A 22,384-nucleotide genomic window follows, 5' to 3' on the forward strand; every position below is an offset into this window, starting at 1 on the left:
GTCAAGGTGGGATTTGATTATTAGGGCCAAGCCCCCCCCTCTCGTGCTCCTATTCACAGTGTGAATGGTATAGCCCGTGGGGGTCGTCAGGTTGCAGACCGAGTCCATTTCATCGAGAAGCCACGTCTCAGTCATGAACAGGGCATCGAGAGAGTGGTCAGTTAGAAGGTCGAAAATTTCGGAGTGGTGCTTGTGCAAAGATCTGACATTAAGATGACCTATCCTGAGAGTGTGGGTCTTGGGGGGTTTGGGTTTAGATTTTATAGTAGAGCAAAGTTGAGAGGGATGTAGTAAGGGATGACGTATGTGGGCCGGGTTGCGTCTAGCACAGGTGCAGGTGGAGTGCTGAAGACCCAGCAGCTCAGCTTTGGAGTAGCACATCTTACCGTTTAATGATAGAATGAAAATACCAGAGGGACTGGCGCCTGGCGCTGCCTTAGCGCGGACGGGCGCAGACGGGCAGCTCTTTGGCGGGTCTTCGGCGGGGCTGCGCGCGACCGCTGCGCGCCCGAGAGCCTGCGAGGGCTAAGTAGCCTACAGGAAGTAGATCACTAGAGCGCTAACCGCTCTTCCAGCAGGGCGACCGGAAGTGCCCCTACGAGGAGATGCAGGGAAGCGGCTCCAGCAACAGTCAGTAAGGCGTGTGGTGCAGGGGGAAGGTGAATTCATGCAGGAGGGGCCCTTGTATGAAGGAGAGGCTGCATAGAAAAGGAAGACCGGTGCAGGAGGTGCTCTTGTATGAAGGAGAGGCTGCATAGAAAAGAAAGACCGGTGCAGGAGGTGCTCTTGTATGAAGGAGAGGCTGCATAGAAAAGGAAGACTGGTGCAGGAGGGGCCCTTGAATGAAGGAGAGGCTGCATAGAAAAGGAAGACTGGTGCAGGAGGGGCCCTTGTACGAAGGAGAGGGTGCATAGAAAAGGAGGACAGGTGCAGGAGGGGCCCTTGTATGAAGGAGAGGCTGCATACAAAAGGAAGGCCGGTGCAGGAGGGCCCCTTGTATGAAGGAGAGGCTGCATAGAAAAGAAAGACTGGTGCAGAATGTTCCCTCGTATGAAGGAGAGGCTGCATAGAAAAGGAAGACTGATGCTGGAGGTGCTCTTGGATGAAGGAGAGGCTACATAGAAAAGGAAGACCTGTGTGGGAGGGGCCCTTTTATGAAGGAGAGGCTGCATAGAAAAGAAAGACTGGTGCAGAATGTTCCCTCGTATGAAGGAGAGGCTGCATAGAAAAGGAAGACTGATGCTGGAGGTGCTCTTGGATGAAGGAGAGGCTACATAGAAAAGGAAGACCTTTGTGGGAGGGGCCCTTTTATGAAGGAGAGGCTGCATAGAAAAGAAAGACTGGTGCAGAATGTTCCCTCGTATGAAGGAGAGGCTACATAGAAAAGGAAGACTCGTGCAGTAGGTGCTCTTGTATGAAGGATAGGCTGCATAGAAAAGGAAGACTGGTGCAGGAGGGGCCCTTGTACAAAGGAAAAGATGCATAGAAAAGGCTCGTGCAGGAGGGGCCTTTGTATGAAGGAGAGGCTGCATAGAAAAGGAAGACTGGTGCAGGAGGGGCCCTTGTATGAAGGAGAGGGCATAGAAAAGGAAGAACGGTGCAGGAGAGGCCCTTGTAGGAAGGAGAGGGTGCATAGAAAAGGAAGACTGGTGCAGGAGGGGCCCATATACAAAGGAGAGGCTGCATAGAAAAAGATAAGCGGTGCAGGAGGTGCCCTTTTACGAAGGAAAGGCTGCATAGAAAAGGAAGACCGGTGCAGGATGTGCTTTGTACAAAGAGAGGCTGCATTGAAATGGAAGACGGTGCAGGAGGAACCCTTGTATGAAGGAGTGGCTGCATAGAAAAGGAAGACAGGTGCAGGAGGGGCCCTTGAATGAAGGAGAGGCTGCATAGAAAAGGAATGCCGGTGCAGGAGGAGCCCTTGTACAAAGGAGAGGCTGCATAGAGAAGGAAGACTCGTGCAGGAGGGGCCCTTGTATGAAGGAGAGGCTGCATAGAAAAGGAAGACCGGTGCAGGAGGGCCCCTTGTATGAAGGAGAGGCTGCATAGAAAAAGAAGACTGGTGCAGGAGGGGCCCTTGTATGAAGGAGAGGCTGCATAGAAAAAGATATTCGGGGCAGGAGGTGCTCTTGTATGAAGGAGAGGCTGCATCGAAATGAAAGACTGGTGCAGAAGGTGCCCTTTTACGAAGGAGAGGCTGCATGGAAAAGGAAGACCGGTGCAGGATGTGCTTTGTACAAAGAGAGGCTGCATAGAAATGGTAGACGGTGCAGGAGGAACCCTTGTATGAAGGAGTGGCTGCATAGAAAAGGAAGACAATTGCAGGAGGGGCCCTTGAATGAAGAAGAGGCTGCATAGAAAAGGAATGCTGGTGCAGGAGGAGCCCTTGTATGAAGGAGAGGCTGCATAAAAAAGGAAGACCGGTGCAGGGGGGCCCTTTAAAGAAGGAGAGGCTGCATAGACAAGGCAGACCGGTGCATGACATACGCTTATATGAAGGAGAGGCTGCATAGATAAGGAAGACCGGTGCAGGAGGAACCCTTGTATGAAGGAGAGGCTGCATAGAAAAGGAAGACGGGTGCAGGAGGGGCTTTTGTATGAAGGAAAGGCTGCATCGAAAAGGAAGACCGGTGCAGGAGTAGCCCTTGTACGAAGGAGAGGCTGCATAGAAAAGGAAGACCCGTAAAGGAGGAACCCTTGTATGAAGGAAAGGATGCAAAGAAAAGGAAGACCAGTGCAGAAGGGACCCTTTTACGAAGGAGAGGCTGCATAGAAAAGGAAGACCGGTGCAGGAGGTGCTTTGTACAAAGAGAGGCTGCATAGAAATGGAAGACGGTGCAGGAGGAACCCTTGTATGAAGGAGTGGCTACATAGAAAAGGAAGACAGGTACAGGAGGGGCCCTTGAATGAAGGAGAGGCTGCATAGAAAAGGAAGACCGGTGCAGGAGGAGCCCTTGAATGAAGGAGAGGCTGCATAGAAAAGGCAGACTGGTGCAGGAAATACGCTTGTACAAAGGAGAGGCTGCATAGAAAAGGAAGACTGGTGCAAGAGGTGCTCTTGTATGAAGAAGAGGCTGCATAGAAAACGAAGACTGGTGCAGGAGGGGCCCTTGTACGAAGGAGAGGCTGCATAGAAAAGGAAGACTCGTGCATGAGGGGCCTTTGTATAAAGGAGAGGCTGCATAGAAAAGGAAGACTGGTGCAGGAGGTGCTCTTGTATGAAGGAGAGGTTGCATAGAAAAGGAAGAATGGTGTAGGAGGGGTCCTTGTACGAAGGAGAGGCTGCATAAAAAAGAAAGCCTGGTGCAGGAGGGGCGCTTATACGATAGAGAGGCTGCATAGCAAAGCCAGCTGCAGGAGGGGCCCTTGTAAGAAGAAAAGGCTGCTTAGAAAAGAAAGATCCGGTACAGGAGGAGCCCTTGTATGAAGGAGAGGCTACATGGAAAAGGAGGACTAGTGCAGAGAAGCCCTTGTATGAAGGAGAGGCTGCAAAGAAACAGAAGACTGGTGCAGGAAGGGCCCTTGTAGGAAGGAGAGGCTGCATGGAAAAGGAAGACTGGTGCAGGAGGGGCCCTTGAATTAAGGAGAGGCTGCATAGAAAAGGAAGACTGGTGCAGGAGGGGCCCTTGAATGAAGGAGAGGCTGCATAGAAAAGGAAGACTGGTGCAGGAGGGGCCCTTGAATGAAGGAGAGGCTGCATAGAAAAGGAAGACCGGTGCAGGAGGAACCCTTGTATGAAGGAGAGGCTGCATAGAAAAGGAAGACCGGTGCAGGAGGGGCCCTTGAATGAAGGAGAGGCTGCATAGATAAGGAAAACCGGTGCAGGAGGAACCCTTGTATGAAGGAGAGGCTGCATAGAAAAGGAAAACCAGTGCATGACATACGCTTGTATAAAGGAGATGCTGCATAGAAAAGGAAGACCGGTGCAGGAGGAGCCCTTGTACGAAGGAGAGGCTGCATAGAAAAGGAAGACTTGTGCAAGAGGGGCCCTTGTACGTAGGAGAGGCTGCATAGAAAAGGAAGCCCGTGCAGGAGGAACCCTTGTATGAAGGAGAGGCTGCATAGAAAAGAAAGACCGGTGCAGGAGGGGCCCTTGAATGAAGGAGAGGCTGCATAGAAAAGGAAGACCAGTGCAGGAGGAACCCTTGTATGAAGGAGAGGCTGCATAGAAAAGGATGACCGGTGCAGGATGGGCCCTTGAATTAAGGAGAGGCTGCATAGAAAAGGAAGACCGGTGCATGACATACGCTTATATGAAGGAGAGGCTGCATAGGAAAGGAAGACCGTTGCAGGAAGGGCCCTTGTATGAAGGAGAGGCTGCATGGAAAAGGAAGAACATTGAAGAAGGAGCCCTTGTACGAAGAAGAGACTGCATAGATAAGGAAGACCGTTTCAGGAGGGGCCCTTGTACGAATGAGAGGCTGCATTGAAAAGGAAGACCGGTGCAGAATGTGCCCTTGTACGAATGAGAGGCTGCATAGAAAAGTAAGACTGGTGCAGGAGGGCCCCTTGTACAAATGAGAGGCTGCATAGAAAAGGAAGACTGGTGAAGGAGGGGCCCTTGTACGATGGAGAGGCTGCATAGAAAAGGAAGACTGGTGCAGGAGGAACCCTTGTATGAAGACGAGACTGCATAGAAAAGGAAGAGCTGTTCAGGAGGGGCCCTTGAATTAAGGAGAGGTTGTATAGAAAAGGAAGACAGGTGCAGGAGGGGCCGTTGAATGAAGGAGAGGCTGCATAGAAAAGGAAGATCGGTACAGGAGGAACCCTTGTATGAAGGAGAGGCTGCATAGAAAAAGAAGACCGGTGCAGAAGGGGCCCTTGAATGAAGGAGAGGCTGCATAGAAAATGAAGACCGGTGCAGGAGGGGCCCTTGTACGATGGAGAGGCTGCATAGAAAAGGAAGACTGGTGCAGGAGGGGCCCTTGAATGAAGGAGGGGCTGCATAGAAAAGGAAGACCGTGCAAGAGGGGCTCTAGTATGAAGGAGAGGCTGCATAGAAAAGGAAGACCGTGCAAGAGGGGCTATAGTATGAAGGAGAGGCTGCATAGAAAAGGAAGACCGTGCAACAGGGGCTCTAGTATGAAGGAGAGGCTGCATAGAAAAGGAAGACCTTGCAAGAGGGGCCCTCGTATAAAGGAGAGGGTGCATAGAAAATGAAGACCGGTGCAGGAGGAACCCTTGTATGAAGGAGAGGCTGCATAGAAAAGGATGACCAGTGTAGGAGGAACCCTTTTATGAAGAAGTGGCTGCATAGAAAAGGAAGACCGGTGCAGGAGGGGCCCTTGAATGATGGAGAGGCTGCATAGGAAAGGAAGACCGGTGCAGGAGGGGCCCTTGAATGATGGAGAGGCTGCATAGATAAGGAAGATCGGTGCAGGAGGAACCCTTGTATAAAGGAGAGGCTGCATAGAAAAGGAAGACCGGTGCTGGAGGGGCCATTGAATGAAGGAGAGGCTGCATAGAAAAGGAAGACCGGTGCATGACATACGCTTATATGAAGGAGAGGCTGCATAGAAAAGGAAGACCGGTGCAGGAGGGGCCCTTGTACGAAGGAGAGGCTGCATAGAAAAGGAAGACTGGTGCAGGAGGGGCTCTTGTACGAAGGAGAGGCTGCATAGAAAAGGAAGACTGGTGCAGGAGTGGCCCTTGTACGAAGGAGAGGCTGCATAGAAAAAGAAGACCGGTGCAGGAGGAACCCTTGTATGAAGGAGAGGCTGCATAGAAAAGGATGACCGGTGCAGGATGGGCCCTTGAATTAAGGAGAGGGTGCACAGAAAAGGAAGACTGGTGCAGGAGTTGCCCTTGAATGAAGGAGAGGCTGCATAGAAAAGGAAGACCGGTGCAGGAGGAACCCTTGTATGAAGGAGAGGCTGCATAGAAAAGGAAGACTGGTGCAGGAGGGGCCCTTGAATGAAGGAGAGGCTGCATAAAAAAGGAAGACTGGTGCAGGAGGGGCCCTTGTATGAAGGAGAGGCTACAAAGAAAAGGAAAACTGGTGCAGGAGGGGCCCTTGTATGAAGAAGAGGCTGCATAGAAAAGGAAGACTGGTGCAGGAGGGGCCCTTGTACAAAGGAGAGGCTGCATAGAAATTGAAGACTCCTGCGGGAGGGGCCCTTGTATCAACGAGAGGCTGCATAGAAAAGGAAGACTGGTGCAGGAGTGGCCCTTGTACGAAGGAGATGCTGCATAGAAAAGGAAGACCGGTGCAGGAGGAACACTTGTATGAAGGAGAGGCTGCATAGAAAAGGAAGACCGGTGCAGAGGGGCCCTTGAATGAAGGAGAGGCTGCATAGAAAAGGAAGACAAGTGCAAAAGGAAACCTTGTATGAAGGAGAGGCTGCATAGAAAAGGAAGACCGTTGCAGGAAGGGCCCTTGTATGAAGGAGAGGCTGCATGGAAAAGGAAGAACATTGAAGAAGGAGCCCTTGTACGAAGAAGAGACTGCATAGATAAGGAAGACCGTTTCAGGAGGGGCCCTTGTACGAATGAGAGGCTGCATTGAAAAGGAAGACCGGTGCAGAATGTGCCCTTGTACGAATGAGAGGCTGCATAGAAAAGTAAGACTGGTGCAGGAGGGCCCCTTGTACAAATGAGAGGCTGCATAGAAAAGTAAGACTGGTGCAGGAGGAACCCTTGTACGAAGGAGAGTGTTGGACTTGGCCTTTCCCCCAAAGTTTTTCGCTTTTGCCCCCGTAATTTGAAATGTCTCCCCCATGGTAATAAACCAGTATAGGCCATGTGTGGTGTGAGACACCTTGTTAATATGTAATGTCATGTAATGGTGTGAGCGCTTGTAAATTTCCCCCATTGTAAAATGTACCCTGGTGAAATATTCTGTATTTAAAATGGATGCCATGGCCATGGCTTTTGCCATCTGACTGCCATATGCAAGCGGTCAAGATATTATTAACCAGCCACCCCTAGCTTTTGGAGGGAAGCCTGGCACCCAGGGTGCTCAACCCCTCCCCTTGAGCCAGTTTAGGCCAGCTTTGCCAACATTCTAGAAGGTTCTGGCACTGCCTGGGAGGAGGGTATAAGTAAGGGGGATGTGCCAACAGAGAGTCAGACAGACCTGGGACAGGAACGTGAGGGGACCTGCTGCAAGGTGTTACCGACACATGGGCATGTGAGCTGGGCCCTGCACCCCTCAAAAAAAACCTCTACTGTCCCCGGGGCCCCTGCCAAAGGAGGGCCCCTCTCCCTAGGTCCCTGACACCGTGGGGACCGAGAATTACACCACAGCTATGCGACAGAAGCCCCAGGAGGTGAGGAGCGTACCCCTGAGGAACTGCTATGAGACTGTCCGCCCCCCTTGTGAAGCTGTGGCTCCTTTGAAGCACCGGGCTGTGAGGAGCTGCCTGTGAAGCGCTGCATGGGGAAGATTATGCTGGAGGCCCCTTGAGCACCCGGGCCCCGAAGCGCTGTGAAGCCCTGAGCGCCATAATTTGCGAGGTGCCAACCTGCCATCGGAAGCGCTGCGCGAAAGAAGCACCCAGGAGGTGAGGAGTGTGCCCCACGTGGTGTGAAGTTAAGCTCTGACCTGATCTGTACAGCCTGTGAAGCGCTATAATTTAGAAGCGCTGGAAAAGTGCTAAATTCCTGCCCCCGCTGCGTGGCCTGAGAAAGGAGCTGAGAGCTGTGTGGGCAGGGGGAGGAGCGGTGCGCTGTGAATAGCGCCTTTTGCTGAGGAGGATAGCGCCACAGGAGCCTACCCCGTGTTTTGGCGCGCTTTTGCCCCGTGATCTGGGTGGATGTCTACCCCACAATATTAATAATTAAATAAAAGGGAGCCTACCCCTTGTTGCCGCCGATCTCACCGCCGCGGCCCGGCGCCGCCTTGGAGGGACCCCTGCTGCCGCCAACGCTGTTGCGGTGGCCCCCGGAGTGAGGAGAGGGCTGCCGGAGTGAGGTGAGGGCTGCGCTAGACCCTGAAGCCGTCAGGGACCGCATCACGTGACGGGGGCACCCGGCCGTGCACTGGCCACGCCCCCGCCTTCCCTGCACGGCTATTGGTCCTCGTGCAGATTGGGAGTGAGACCGGGGAGGCCGGAAGAAGCTAGCTGGCTGTGTTGCGGGTCTCCCGTGGGAAGGAGGGAGCCCCGAGGGTGCCTACTCCGCCGGTGAGTGCCCCAAGGAGAGCCCGAGCAGGCCGACGGAAGCCCCAGGTCCCCGGGAGGAAGGAGGGGCCTGGGTGAAGAGGGAACCCTGCTGTCGTGAGGAGGGGGCATCGAGGCACAGGATCGGTGCCTGCCCCGCCTCTGCCTTAGAAGCCCGGTGAAGCGCTGCTGCTGCTGGCGGGGCTCTCCTGAGCTGAAGAGAGCCCCGCACGCCCAAGCCGGCCGCAAGACTGCCCTGCCTGTCTGTGCTCCCGCGAGGAGGAGCAGCACCGGAGGAGAGCCTCGGCCGTGGGGAAGCCAGAGCCCCTGACGTCGGCAGAGCCTAGGAGCAGCCGGTGAGTGGGGCCTTAAGTAGACTGTGTGGGGGGTGGAGAGGGCAACGGGGCACAGGGTCAGTGCTCGCCCCCCCTCATCTGTTGGCAACCGGGACTGGGCCCTGTAGGCCCTGGAGGTACGTAGGAGTCCCCTAGACCGGGCAACACCCCACAGAGGACCCGGAGGGACTCCCCGCTGTCAGTAGCCGGCCGGGACTAATTCCCCCTACAGTGGACACTCGGCGGCACCGCAGTTGCAGGAGCTGCACCGTGGGGCCAAACATAATTTCAGAGTACTCTGCAACACAGTGGGGGGTCCCATATGGACAGTGGACGCCCCACCATGCCTGGTGCCGGTTACGTTGACGAGTGCTGAGCCTGCTGTTGGTCTCATGCAGAAACCTTAGAGTTACATGGTATGCCCCCATGTTCATCTGCCGTACACCCCTGAGGTCCAAGGAGGTATATGCCCCAGGTGCTCCTGTTGAGGCCTCCTGTTAATGAGGATGCTGGTTAAGGCCGCCATACTGGGCTCTTACCCCTAACGTTTGCATGTAGGTTGAAGTCCTATTGGGGGTGAGGCCTAATGATTTATCGTATCCTGATTCGTCCTCAAGCAGGCCGGTGAGTTACGGTGATTAACGTGCCAGGCAATGCTGTGGTAGGGAGCCCGCGAAGGCCTCTTGTGGATATTTAGGCCTTCCCCATGAAATGCTGCCTACAGAGACCCCTGCTCATCATAAAGGCCACGGGTAAATGTAGAATGTTGTAGTGGCCCTCAGGAAAAGGTTTGATACGCACAGTGCAGGTGATATGCCTAAAGAAATGCACATTTTTACCTGTTGCCTGATGTTCCCTGAAATGTTTAGGCCTGCATAAAGGAAGCTGTCGACTCACAGCCTACAGTTATCTGAGGTTACGGTTTTTATGCTGATGGTATAGGCCCCCAGGTTAAACAGAGTTCATGCAGCACCAAGGTTGATGATGGAGTAAACCTTGTTGTGCCCTGTGACTACAGGTGTCCTGCCCCTATGCTGGCCTGACGTGTCATTCCAGGCCCCTGGTTACATCCCATGTTAATGAGCAAGCCTTGCTGCTTTATTACAGGTGCTCCTGTCTGTGATCATGTGCTGTGATGCCATGAAGTTTTTTTTCCTTACAGGGGTCGTGTTGACGTTAAAAGGCATGAGGTATATTTAGGCGTAATGTTGAAGTTTGCAATTACAGCCTACCACAAAAGATGAGAGCCTGAGTTGGCCCGCCGTATTGACCCCAGGTTTAATGTCAATTTAATCACATTCTTGTCATTTCAGCCACGGACTCATGGACTCAACCATTTTCCCATTGTCCCCTTGTAAATAACCCCCCCTGATACACTTGGCTCTGGCGCCAGTTGGCGCCGCGTTGTGATACCACTGTTTATGCATTTTTGCCTTGCAGGTTGGAGATATACTAAACTACTTACTAATTTTCCAACTCAAGCTGGTGTCCTGCCTCATTTGTGGTGTGCCTGATTAGTCGTATGTGGGTACTGCGTGGATGCTTCACATGTCCTCCGAAGTTTGGCCTGCCCGCTTGGTTCCGTGCTACCCCCCTGGAGATTTGGTAACCCCATTTCTTACAGAGAGGCTGCATAGAAAAGGAAGACCGGTGCAGGAGGAACCCTTGTATGAAGGAAAGGCTGCAAAGAAAAGGAAGACCGATACAGAAGAGGCCCTTGAATGAAGGAGAGGCTGGATAGAAAATGAAGACCGGTGCAGGAGGAACCCTTGTATGAAGGAGTGGCTGCATAGAAAAGGAAGACTGGTGCAGGAGGGGCCCTTGAATGAAGGAGAGGCTGCATAGAAAAGGAAGACCGGTGCAGGAGGGGCCCTTGTATGAAGGAGAGGCTGCATAGAAAATGAAGACCGGTGCAGGAGGGGCCCTTGAATGAAGGAGAGGCTGCATAGATAAGGAAGACCGGTGCAGGAGGAACCCTTGTATGAAGGATAGTCTGTATAGAAAAGGAAGACCGGTGCAGGAGGGGTCATTGAATGAAGGAGAGGCTGCATAGAAAAGGAAGACCGGTGCATGACATATGCTTGTATGAAAGAGAGGCTGCATAGAAAAGGAAGACCGGTGCAGGAGGAACCCTTGTATGAAGGAGAGGTTGCATAGAAAAGGAAGACTGGTGCAGGAGGGGCCCTTGTACGAAGGAGAGGCTGCATAGAAAAGGAAGACTGGTGCAGGAGGGGCCCTTGTACGAAGGAGAGGCTGCATAGAAAAGGAAGACTGGTGCAGGAGGAACCCTTGTATGAAGGAGAGGCTGCATAGAAAAGGAAGCCCGGTGCAGGAGGAACCCTTGTATGAAGGAGAGGCTGCATAGAAAAGGAAGACCAAGCAGGAGGAACCCTTGTATGAAGGAGTGGCTGCATAGAAAAGGAAGACTGGTGCAGGAGGGGCCCTTATATGAAGGAGAGGCTGCATAGAAAAGGAAGACCGGTGCAGGAGGGGCCCTTGTATAAAGGAGAGGCTGCATAGAAAATGAAGACCGGTGCAGGAGGGACCCTTGAATGAAGGAGAGGCTGCGTAGAAAAGGAATGCCGGTGCAGGAGGGGCCCTTGAATGAAGGAGAGGCTGCATAGAAAAGGAAGACCAGTGCAGGAGGGGCCCTTGAATGAAGGAGAGGCTGCATAGATAAGGAAGACCGGTGCAGGAGGTGCCCTTGTATGAAGGAGAGGCTGCATAGAAAATGAAGACCGGTGCAGGAGGGGCCCTTGAATGAAGGAGAGGCTGCGTAGAAAAGGAATGCCGGTGCAGGAGGGGCCCTTGAATGAAGGAGAGGCTGCATAGAAAAGGAAGACCGGTGCAGGAGGGGCCCTTGAATGAAGGAGAGGCTGCGTAGAAAATGAAGACCGGTGCAGGAGGGGCCCTTGAATGAAGGAGAGGCTGCATAGATAAGGAAGACCGGTGCAGGAGGAACCCTTGTATGAAGGAGAGAGTGCATAGAAAAGGAAGACCGGTGCAGGAGGAACCCTTGTATGAAGGAGAGGCTGCATAGAAAACGAACACCGGTGCAGGAGGGCCCTTTGTACGAAGGAGAGGCTGCATATAAAAGGAAGACTGGTGCAGGAGGGGCCCTTGTACGAAGGAGAGGCTGCACAGAAAAGGAAGACTGGTGCAGGAGGAAACCTTGTATGAAGGAGAGGCTGCATAGAAAAGGAAGACCGTGCAGGAGGAACCCTTGTATGAAGGAGAGGCTGCATAGAAAAGGAAGACTGATGCAGGAGTTGCCCTTGAATGAAGGAGAGGCTGCATAGAAAAGGAAGACCGGTGCAGGAGGGGCCCTTGTATGAAGGAGAGGCTGCGAAGAAAAGGAAAACTGGTGCATGAGGGGCCCTTGTATGAAGGAGAGGCTGCATAGAAAAGGAAGACTGGTGCAGGAGGGGCCCTTGTACAAAGGAGAGGCTGTGTAGAAAAAGAAGACTCCTGCAGGAGGGGCCCTTGTATGAAGGAGAGGCTGCATATAAAAGGAAGACTGGTGCAGGAGGGGCCCTTGTACAAAGGAGAGGCTGCATAAAAAAGGAATTCTGGTGCAGGAGGTGCTCTTGTATGAAGGAGAGGCTGCATAGAAAAGGAAGACCGGTGCAGGAGGGGACCTTGAATGAAGGAGAGGCTGCATAGAAAAGGAAGACCGGTGCAGGAGGGGCCCGTGTATGAATGAGAGGCTGCATCGAAAAGGTAGACTCTTGCTGGAGGGGCCCTTGTACGAAGGAGATGCTACATAGAAAAGGAAGACTGGTGCAGGAAGTGCCCTTATACGAAGGAGGGGCTGCATAGAAAAGGAATACTGGTGCAGGAGGTGCTCTTGTATAAAGGAGAGGCTGCTTAGAAAAGGAAGACTGGTGTAGATGGGGGCCCTTGTTCGAAGGAGAGGCTGCATAGAAAAGGAAGACTCATGCAGGAGGGGCCCTTGTACGAAGGATAGGATGCATAGAAAAGGAAGACTTGTGCAGGAGGGGCCCTTATATGAAGGAGAGGCTGCATAGAAACCGGAGGACTGGTGCAGGAGGTGCTCTTGTATGAAGGAGAGGCTGCATAGAAAAGGAAGAATGGTGTAGGAGGGGCCGTTGTACGAAGGAGAGGCTGCATAGAAAAGGAAGACTGGTGCAGGAGGGGCCCTTGTACGAAGGAGAGGCTGTATGGAAAAGGACTGGTGCAGGAGGGGCCCTTGTAAGAAGGAGAAGCTTCTTAGAAAAGAAAGACCCAGTGTAGGAGGAGCCCTTGTGAGAAGGAGAGGTTGCATAGAAAAGGAAGACTGGTGCAGGAGGGGCCCGTGTATGAATGAGAGGCTGCATCGAAAAGGAAGACTGGTGTAGATGGGGGCCCTTGTACGAAGGAGAGGCTGTATGGAAAGGGACAGGTGCAGGAGAGGCCCTTGTGAGAAGGAGAGGCTGCATAGAAAAGGTAGAATGGTGCAGAAAAGCTCTTGTATGAAGGAGAGGCTGCAAAGAAACAGAAGACTGGTGCAGGAAGGGCCCTTGTATGAAGGAGAGGCTGCATGGAAAAGGAAGAAAGGCGCAGAAGGAGCCCTTGTACGAAGAAGAGGCTGCATGGAAAAGGAATACTGGTGCAGGAGGTGCTTTTGTATAAAGGAGAGGCTGCATAGAAAAGGAAGACTGGTGTAGATGGGGGCCCTTGTATGAAGGAGAGGCTGCATAGAAAAGGAAGACTCATGCAGGAGGGGCCCTTGTACAAAGGAAAAGATGCATAGAAAAGGCTCGTGCAGGAGGGGCCTTTGTATGAAGGAGAGGCTGCATAGAAAAGGAAGACTGGTGCAGGAGGTTCTCTTGTATGAAGGAGAGGCTGCATAGAAAAGGAAGAATGGTGTAGGAGGGGCCGTTGTACGAAGGAGAGGCTGCATAGAAAAGGAAGACTGGTGCAGGAGGGGCCCTTGTACGAAGGAGAGGCTGTATGGAAAAGGACAGGTGCAGGAGGGGTCCTTGTAAGAAGGAGAGGCTGCTTAGAAAAGAAAGACCCAGTGTAGGAGGAGCCCTTGTGAGAAGGAGAGGCTGCATAGAAAAGGAAGACTGGTGCAGAGACACCCTTGCATGAAGGAGAGGCTGCAAAGAAACAGAAAACCTGTGCAGGAAGGGCCCTTGTATGAAGGAGAGGCTGCATGGAAAAGGAAGAACGGTGCAGAAGGAGCCCTTGTACGAAGAAGAGACTGCATAGATAAGGAAGACCGGTGCAGGAGGGGCCTTTGTATAAAGGAGGTGATGCATAGAAAAGAAAGACTGGTGCAGAATGTGCCCTTGTACGAAGGAGAGGCTGCATAGAAAAGAAAGACTGGTGCAGGACGTGCTCTTGTATAAAGGAGAGGCTGCATAGAAAAGGAAGACTGGTGCAGGAGGTGCTCTTGTATGAAGGAGAGGCTGCATAGAAAAGGAAGAATGGTGTAGGAGGGGCCGTTGTACGAAGGAGAGGCTGCATAGAAAAGGAAGACTGGTGCAGGAGGGGCCCTTGTACGAAGGAGAGGCTGTATGGAAAAGGACAGGTGCAGGAGGGGCCCTTGTAAGAAGGAGAGGCTGCTTAGAAAAGAAAGACCCAGTGTAGGAGGAGCCCTTGTGAGAAGGAGAGGCTGCATAGAAAAGGAAGACTGGTGCAGAGACACCCTTGCATGAAGGAGAGGCTGCAAAGAAACAGAAAACCTGTGCAGGAAGGGCCCTTGTATGAAGGAGAGGCTGCATGGAAAAGGAAGAACGGTGCAGAAGGAGCCCTTGTACGAAGAAGAGACTGCATAGATAAGGAAGACCGGTGCAGGAGGGGCCTTTGTATAAAGGAGGTGATGCATAGAAAAGAAAGACTGGTGCAGAATGTGCCCTTGTACGAAGGAGAGGCTGCATAGAAAAGAAAGACTGGTGCAGGACGTGCTCTTGTATGAAGGAGAGACTGCATAGAAAAGGAAGACTGGTGCAGGAGGTGCTCTTGTATGAAGGAAAGGCTGCATTGAAAAGGAAGACCGGTGCAGGAGGAATCCTTGTATGAAGGAGAGGCTGCATAGAAAAGGAAGACCGGTGCAGAAGGGGCCCTTGAATGAAAGAGAGGCTGTATAGAAAAGAAGACTGGTGGAGGAAGTGCCCTTATACGAAGGAGTGGCTGCATAGAAAAGGAATACTGGTGCAGGAGGTGCTCTTGCATGAAGGAGAGGCTGCATAGAAAAGGAAGACTGGTGCAGATGGGGGCCCTTGTACGAAGGAGAGGCTGCATAGAAAAGGAAGACTCATGCAGGAGGGGCCCTTGTACGAAGGAGAGGATGCATAGAAAAGGAAGACTCGTGCAGGAGGGGCCCTTATATGAAGGAGAGGCTGCATAGAAACAGGAAGACTGGTGCAGGAGGTGCTCTTGTATGAAGGAGAGGCTGCATAGAAAAGGAAGAATGGTGTAGGAGGGGCCATTGTGCGAAGGAGAGGCTGCATAGAAAAGGAACACTGGTGCAGGAGGGGCCCTTGTACGAAGGAGAGGCTGTATGTAAAAGGACAGGTGCAGGAGGGGCCCTTGTAAGAAGGAGAGGCTGCTTAGAAAAAAAAAAGACCCGGTGTAGGAGGAGCCCTTGTGAGAAGGAGAGGCTGCATAGAAAAGGAAGACTGGTGCAGAAAAGCCCTTGTATGAAGGAGAGGCTGCAAAGAAACAGAAGACTGGTGCAGGAAGGGCCCTTGTATGAAGGAGAGGCTGCATGGAAAAGGAAGAACGGTGCAGAAGGAGTCCTTGTACGAAGAAGAGACTGCATAGATAAGGAAGACCGGTGCAGGGGGGGCCTTTGTATAAAGGAGGAGCTGCATAGAAAAGAAAGACCGGTGCAGAATGTGCCCTTGTACGAAGGAGAGGCTGCATAGAAAAGAAAGACTGGTGCAGGAGGTGCTCTTGTACGAAGGAGAGGCTGCATAGAAAAGGAAGACTTGTGCAGGAGGAACGCTTGTATGAAGAAGAGACTGCATAGATAAGGAAGTCCGGTGCAGGAGAGGCCCTTGTACGAAGGAGAGGCTGCATAGAAAAGAAAGACTGATGCAGGAGGTGCTCTTGTATGAAGGAGAGACTGCATAGAAAAGGAAGACTGGTGCAGGAGGTGCTTTTGTACGAAGGAAAGGCTGCATTGAAAAGGAAGACCGGTGCAGGAGGAACCCTTGCATGAAGGAGAGGCTGCATAGAAAAGGAAGACCGTTGCAGAAGGGGCCCTTGAATGAAGGAGAGGCTGCATAGAAAAGGAAGACCGGTGCAGGAGGAACCCTTGTATGAAGGAGAGGCTGCATAGAAAAGGAAGACTGGTTTAGGAGGGGCCATTGTACAAAGGAGAGGCTGAATAGAAAATGAAGACTGGTGTAGGAGGGGCCCTTGTTCGAAGGAGAGGCTGCATAGAAAAGGAAGACTGGTGCAGGAGGAACCCTTGTATGAAGACGAGACTGCATAGAAAAGGAAGAGCTGTTCAGGAGGGGCCCTTGTATGAAGGAGAGGCTGCATAGAAAAACAAGAGTGGTGCAGGAGGTGCCCTTGTATGACGGAGAGGCTGCATAGAAATGGAAGACCGGTGCAGGAGAGGCCCTTGTATGAAGGAGAGGCTGCATAGAAAAGGAAGACCGGTGCAGGAGTGGCCCTTTTATTAAGGAGAGGCCGTATAGAAAAGAAAGACTGGTGCAGGAGGTACTCTTGTATGAAAAAGAGGCTGCATAGAAAAGGAAGACTCGTGCAGGAGGGGCACTTGAATAAAGGAGAGTCTGCATAGAAAAGGAAGACCGGTGCAGGAGGAGACCTTGTACGAAGGAGAGGTTGCATAGAAAAGGAAGACTCGTGCAGGAGGAACGCTTGTATGAAGGAGAGGCTGCATAGAAAAGGAAGACCGGTGCAGGAGGGGCCCTTGTACGAAGGAGAGGCTGCATAGAAAAAGAAGACTAGTGCAGGAGGGGCCTTTGTACGAAGGAGAGGCTGCATAGAAAAGGAAGACTGGTGCAGGAGGTGCTCTTGTATGAAGGAGAGGCAGCATAGAAAAGGAAGAGTGGTGCAGGAGGGGCCCTTGTAGGGAGGAGAGGCTGCATAGAAAAAGAAGACAGGTGCAGGAGGGGCCATTGTACGAAGGAGAGGCTGCATAGAAAAGGAAGACTGGTGCAGGAGGGGCCCTTGTTCGAAGGGGAGGCTGCATAGAAAAGGAAGACCGGTGGAGGAGGGGCCCTTGTATGAAGGAGAGGCTGCATAGAAAATGAAGACCGGTGCAGGAGGGGCCCTTGAATGAAGGAGAGGCTGCATAGATAAGGAAGACCGGTGCAGGAGGAACCCTTGTATGAAGGATAGTCTGTATAGAAAAGGAAGACCGGTGCAGGAGGGGCCCTTGAATGAAGGAAAGGCTGCATTGAAAAGGAAGACCGGTGCAGGAGGAACCCTTGCATGAAGGAGAGGCTGCATAGAAAAGGAAGACCGTTGCAGAAGGGGCCCTTGAATGAAGGAGAGGCTGCATAGAAAAGGAAGACCGGTGCAGGAGGAACCCTTGTATGAAGGAGAGGCTGCATAGAAAAGGAAGACTGGTTTAGGAGGGGCCATTGTACAAAGGAGAGGCTGCATAGAAAAGGAAGACTGGTGCAGGAGGAACCCTTGTATGAAGACGAGACTGCATAGAAAAGGAAGAGCTGTTCAGGAGGGGCCCTTGTATGAAGTAGAGGCTGCATAGAAAAACAAGAGTGGTGCAGGAGGTGCCCTTGTATGACGGAGAGGCTGCATAGAAATGGAAGACCGGTGCAGGAGAGGCCCTTGTATGAAGGAGAGGCTGCATAGAAAAGGAAGACCGGTGCAGGAGTGGCCCTTTTATTAAGGAGAGGCCGCATAGAAAAGAAAGACTGGTGCAGGAGGTACTCTTGTATGAAGAAGAGGCTGCATAGAAAAGGAAGACTCGTGCAGGAGGGGCACTTGAATAAAGGAGAGTCTGCATAGAAAAGGAAGACCGGTGCAGGAGGAGACCTTGTACGAAGGAGAGGTTGCATAGAAAAGGAAGACTTGTGCAGGAGGAACGCTTGTATGAAGGAGAGGCTGCATAGAAAAGGAAGACCGGTGCAGGAGGGGCCCTTGTATGAAGGAGAGGCTGCGAAGAAAAGGAAAACTGGTGCATGAGGGGCCCTTGTATGAAGGAGAGGCTGCATAGAAAAGGAAGACCGGTGCAGGAGGGGCCCTTGTACAAAGGAGAGGCTGCATAGAAAAGGAAGACTAGTGCAGGAGGGGCCTTTGTACGAAGGAGAGGCTGCATAGAAAAGGAAGACTGGTGCAGGAGGGGCCCTTGTATGAAGGAGAGGCAGCATAGAAAAGGAAGAGTGGTGCAGGAGGTGCCCTTGTAGGGAGGAGAGGCTGCATAGAAAAGGAAGACTGGTGTTGGAGGGGCCATTGTACGAAGGAGAGGCTGCATAGAAAAGGAAGACTGTTGCAGGAGGGGCCATTGTACGAAGGAGAGGCTGAATAGAAAAGGAAGACTGGTGTAGGAGGAACCCTTGTATGAAGGAGAGGCTGCATAGAAAAGGAAAACCAGTGCATGACATACGCTTGTATAAAGGAGATGCTGCATAGAAAAGGAAGACCAGTGCAGGAGGAGCCCTTGTACGAAGGAGAGGCTGCATAGAAAAGGAAGACTTGTGCAAGAGGGGCCCTTGTACGTAGGAGAGGCTGCATAGAAAAGGAAGCCCGTGCAGGAGGAACCCTTGTATGAAGGAGAGGCTGCATAGAAAAGAAAGACCGGTGCAGGAGGGGCCCTTGAATGAAGGAGAGGCTGCATAGAAAAGGAAGACCAGTGCAGGAGGAACCCTTGTATGAAGGAGAGGCTGCATAGAAAAGGATGACCGGTGCAGGATGGGCCCTTGAATTAAGGAGAGGCTGCATAGAAAAGGAAGACCGGTGCATGACATACGCTTATATGAAGGAGAGGCTGCATAGGAAAGGAAGACCGTTGCAGGAAGGGCCCTTGTATGAAGGAGAGGCTGCATGGAAAAGGAAGAACATTGAAGAAGGAGCCCTTGTACGAAGAAGAGACTGCATAGATAAGGAAGACCGTTTCAGGAGGGGCCCTTGTACGAATGAGAGGCTGCATTGAAAAGGAAGACCGGTGCAGAATGTGCCCTTGTACGAATGAGAGGCTGCATAGAAAAGTAAGACTGGTGCAGGAGGGCCCCTTGTACAAATGAGAGGCTGCATAGAAAAGGAAGACTGGTGAAGGAGGGGCCCTTGTACGATGGAGAGGCTGCATAGAAAAGGAAGACTGGTGCAGGAGGAACCCTTGTATGAAGACGAGACTGCATAGAAAAGGAAGAGCTGTTCAGGAGGGGCCCTTGAATTAAGGAGAGGTTGTATAGAAAAGGAAGACAGGTGCAGGAGGGGCCGTTGAATGAAGGAGAGGCTGCATAGAAAAGGAAGATCGGTACAGGAGGAACCCTTGTATGAAGGAGAGGCTGCATAGAAAAAGAAGACCGGTGCAGAAGGGGCCCTTGAATGAAGGAGAGGCTGCATAGAAAATGAAGACCGGTGCAGGAGGGGCCCTTGTACGATGGAGAGGCTGCATAGAAAAGGAAGACTGGTGCAGGAGGGGCCCTTGAATGAAGGAGGGGCTGCATAGAAAAGGAAGACCGTGCAAGAGGGGCTCTAGTATGAAGGAGAGGCTGCATAGAAAAGGAAGACCGTGCAAGAGGGGCTATAGTATGAAGGAGAGGCTGCATAGAAAAGGAAGACCGTGCAACAGGGGCTCTAGTATGAAGGAGAGGCTGCATAGAAAAGGAAGACCTTGCAAGAGGGGCCCTCGTATAAAGGAGAGGGTGCATAGAAAATGAAGACCGGTGCAGGAGGAACCCTTGTATGAAGGAGAGGCTGCATAGAAAAGGATGACCAGTGTAGGAGGAACCCTTTTATGAAGAAGTGGCTGCATAGAAAAGGAAGACCGGTGCAGGAGGGGCCCTTGAATGATGGAGAGGCTGCATAGGAAAGGAAGACCGGTGCAGGAGGGGCCCTTGAATGATGGAGAGGCTGCATAGATAAGGAAGATCGGTGCAGGAGGAACCCTTGTATAAAGGAGAGGCTGCATAGAAAAGGAAGACCGGTGCTGGAGGGGCCATTGAATGAAGGAGAGGCTGCATAGAAAAGGAAGACCGGTGCATGACATACGCTTATATGAAGGAGAGGCTGCATAGAAAAGGAAGACCGGTGCAGGAGGGGCCCTTGTACGAAGGAGAGGCTGCATAGAAAAGGAAGACTGGTGCAGGAGGGGCTCTTGTACGAAGGAGAGGCTGCATAGAAAAGGAAGACTGGTGCAGGAGTGGCCCTTGTACGAAGGAGAGGCTGCATAGAAAAAGAAGACCGGTGCAGGAGGAACCCTTGTATGAAGGAGAGGCTGCATAGAAAAGGATGACCGGTGCAGGATGGGCCCTTGAATTAAGGAGAGGGTGCACAGAAAAGGAAGACTGGTGCAGGAGTTGCCCTTGAATGAAGGAGAGGCTGCATAGAAAAGGAAGACCGGTGCAGGAGGAACCCTTGTATGAAGGAGAGGCTGCATAGAAAAGGAAGACTGGTGCAGGAGGGGCCCTTGAATGAAGGAGAGGCTGCATAAAAAAGGAAGACTGGTGCAGGAGGGGCCCTTGTATGAAGGAGAGGCTACAAAGAAAAGGAAAACTGGTGCAGGAGGGGCCCTTGTATGAAGAAGAGGCTGCATAGAAAAGGAAGACTGGTGCAGGAGGGGCCCTTGTACAAAGGAGAGGCTGCATAGAAATTGAAGACTCCTGCGGGAGGGGCCCTTGTATCAACGAGAGGCTGCATAGAAAAGGAAGACTGGTGCAGGAGTGGCCCTTGTACGAAGGAGATGCTGCATAGAAAAGGAAGACCGGTGCAGGAGGAACACTTGTATGAAGGAGAGGCTGCATAGAAAAGGAAGACCGGTGCAGAGGGGCCCTTGAATGAAGGAGAGGCTGCATAGAAAAGGAAGACAAGTGCAAAAGGAAACCTTGTATGAAGGAGAGGCTGCATAGAAAAGGAAGACCGTTGCAGGAAGGGCCCTTGTATGAAGGAGAGGCTGCATGGAAAAGGAAGAACATTGAAGAAGGAGCCCTTGTACGAAGAAGAGACTGCATAGATAAGGAAGACCGTTTCAGGAGGGGCCCTTGTACGAATGAGAGGCTGCATTGAAAAGGAAGACCGGTGCAGAATGTGCCCTTGTACGAATGAGAGGCTGCATAGAAAAGTAAGACTGGTGCAGGAGGGCCCCTTGTACAAATGAGAGGCTGCATAGAAAAGTAAGACTGGTGCAGGAGGAACCCTTGTACGAAGGAGAGTGTTGGACTTGGCCTTTCCCCCAAAGTTTTTCGCTTTTGCCCCCGTAATTTGAAATGTCTCCCCCATGGTAATAAACCAGTATAGGCCATGTGTGGTGTGAGACACCTTGTTAATATGTAATGTCATGTAATGGTGTGAGCGCTTGTAAATTTCCCCCATTGTAAAATGTACCCTGGTGAAATATTCTGTATTTAAAATGGATGCCATGGCCATGGCTTTTGCCATCTGACTGCCATATGCAAGCGGTCAAGATATTATTAACCAGCCACCCCTAGCTTTTGGAGGGAAGCCTGGCACCCAGGGTGCTCAACCCCTCCCCTTGAGCCAGTTTAGGCCAGCTTTGCCAACATTCTAGAAGGTTCTGGCACTGCCTGGGAGGAGGGTATAAGTAAGGGGGATGTGCCAACAGAGAGTCAGACAGACCTGGGACAGGAACGTGAGGGGACCTGCTGCAAGGTGTTACCGACACATGGGCATGTGAGCTGGGCCCTGCACCCCTCAAAAAAAACCTCTACTGTCCCCGGGGCCCCTGCCAAAGGAGGGCCCCTCTCCCTAGGTCCCTGACACCGTGGGGACCGAGAATTACACCACAGCTATGCGACAGAAGCCCCAGGAGGTGAGGAGCGTACCCCTGAGGAACTGCTATGAGACTGTCCGCCCCCCTTGTGAAGCTGTGGCTCCTTTGAAGCACCGGGCTGTGAGGAGCTGCCTGTGAAGCGCTGCATGGGGAAGATTATGCTGGAGGCCCCTTGAGCACCCGGGCCCCGAAGCGCTGTGAAGCCCTGAGCGCCATAATTTGCGAGGTGCCAACCTGCCATCGGAAGCGCTGCGCGAAAGAAGCACCCAGGAGGTGAGGAGTGTGCCCCACGTGGTGTGAAGTTAAGCTCTGACCTGATCTGTACAGCCTGTGAAGTGCTATAATTTAGAAGCGCTGGAAAAGTGCTAAATTCCTGCCCCCGCTGCGTGGCCTGAGAAAGGAGCTGAGAGCTGTGTGGGCAGGGGGAGGAGCGGTGCGCTGTGAATAGCGCCTTTTGCTGAGGAGGATAGCGCCACAGGAGCCTACCCCGTGTTTTGGCGCGCTTTTGCCCCGTGATCTGGGTGGATGTCTACCCCACAATATTAATAATTAAATAAAAGGGAGCCTACCCCTTGTTGCCGCCGATCTCACCGCCGCGGCCCGGCGCCGCCTTGGAGGGACCCCTGCTGCCGCCAACGCTGTTGCGGTGGCCCCCGGAGTGAGGAGAGGGCTGCCGGAGTGAGGTGAGGGCTGCGCTAGACCCTGAAGCCGTCAGGGACCGCATCACGTGACGGGGGCACCCGGCCGTGCACTGGCCACGCCCCCGCCTTCCCTGCACGGCTATTGGTCCTCGTGCAGATTGGGAGTGAGACCGGGGAGGCCGGAAGAAGCTAGCTGGCTGTGTTGCGGGTCTCCCGTGGGAAGGAGGGAGCCCCGAGGGTGCCTACTCCGCCGGTGAGTGCCCCAAGGAGAGCCCGAGCAGGCCGACGGAAGCCCCAGGTCCCCGGGAGGAAGGAGGGGCCTGGGTGAAGAGGGAACCCTGCTGTCGTGAGGAGGGGGCATCGAGGCACAGGATCGGTGCCTGCCCCGCCTCTGCCTTAGAAGCCCGGTGA

This window comes from Lissotriton vulgaris, chromosome 8, assembly GCF_964263255.1.
Source record: "Lissotriton vulgaris chromosome 8, aLisVul1.2, whole genome shotgun sequence".
NCBI lineage: Eukaryota > Metazoa > Chordata > Amphibia > Caudata > Salamandridae > Lissotriton > Lissotriton vulgaris.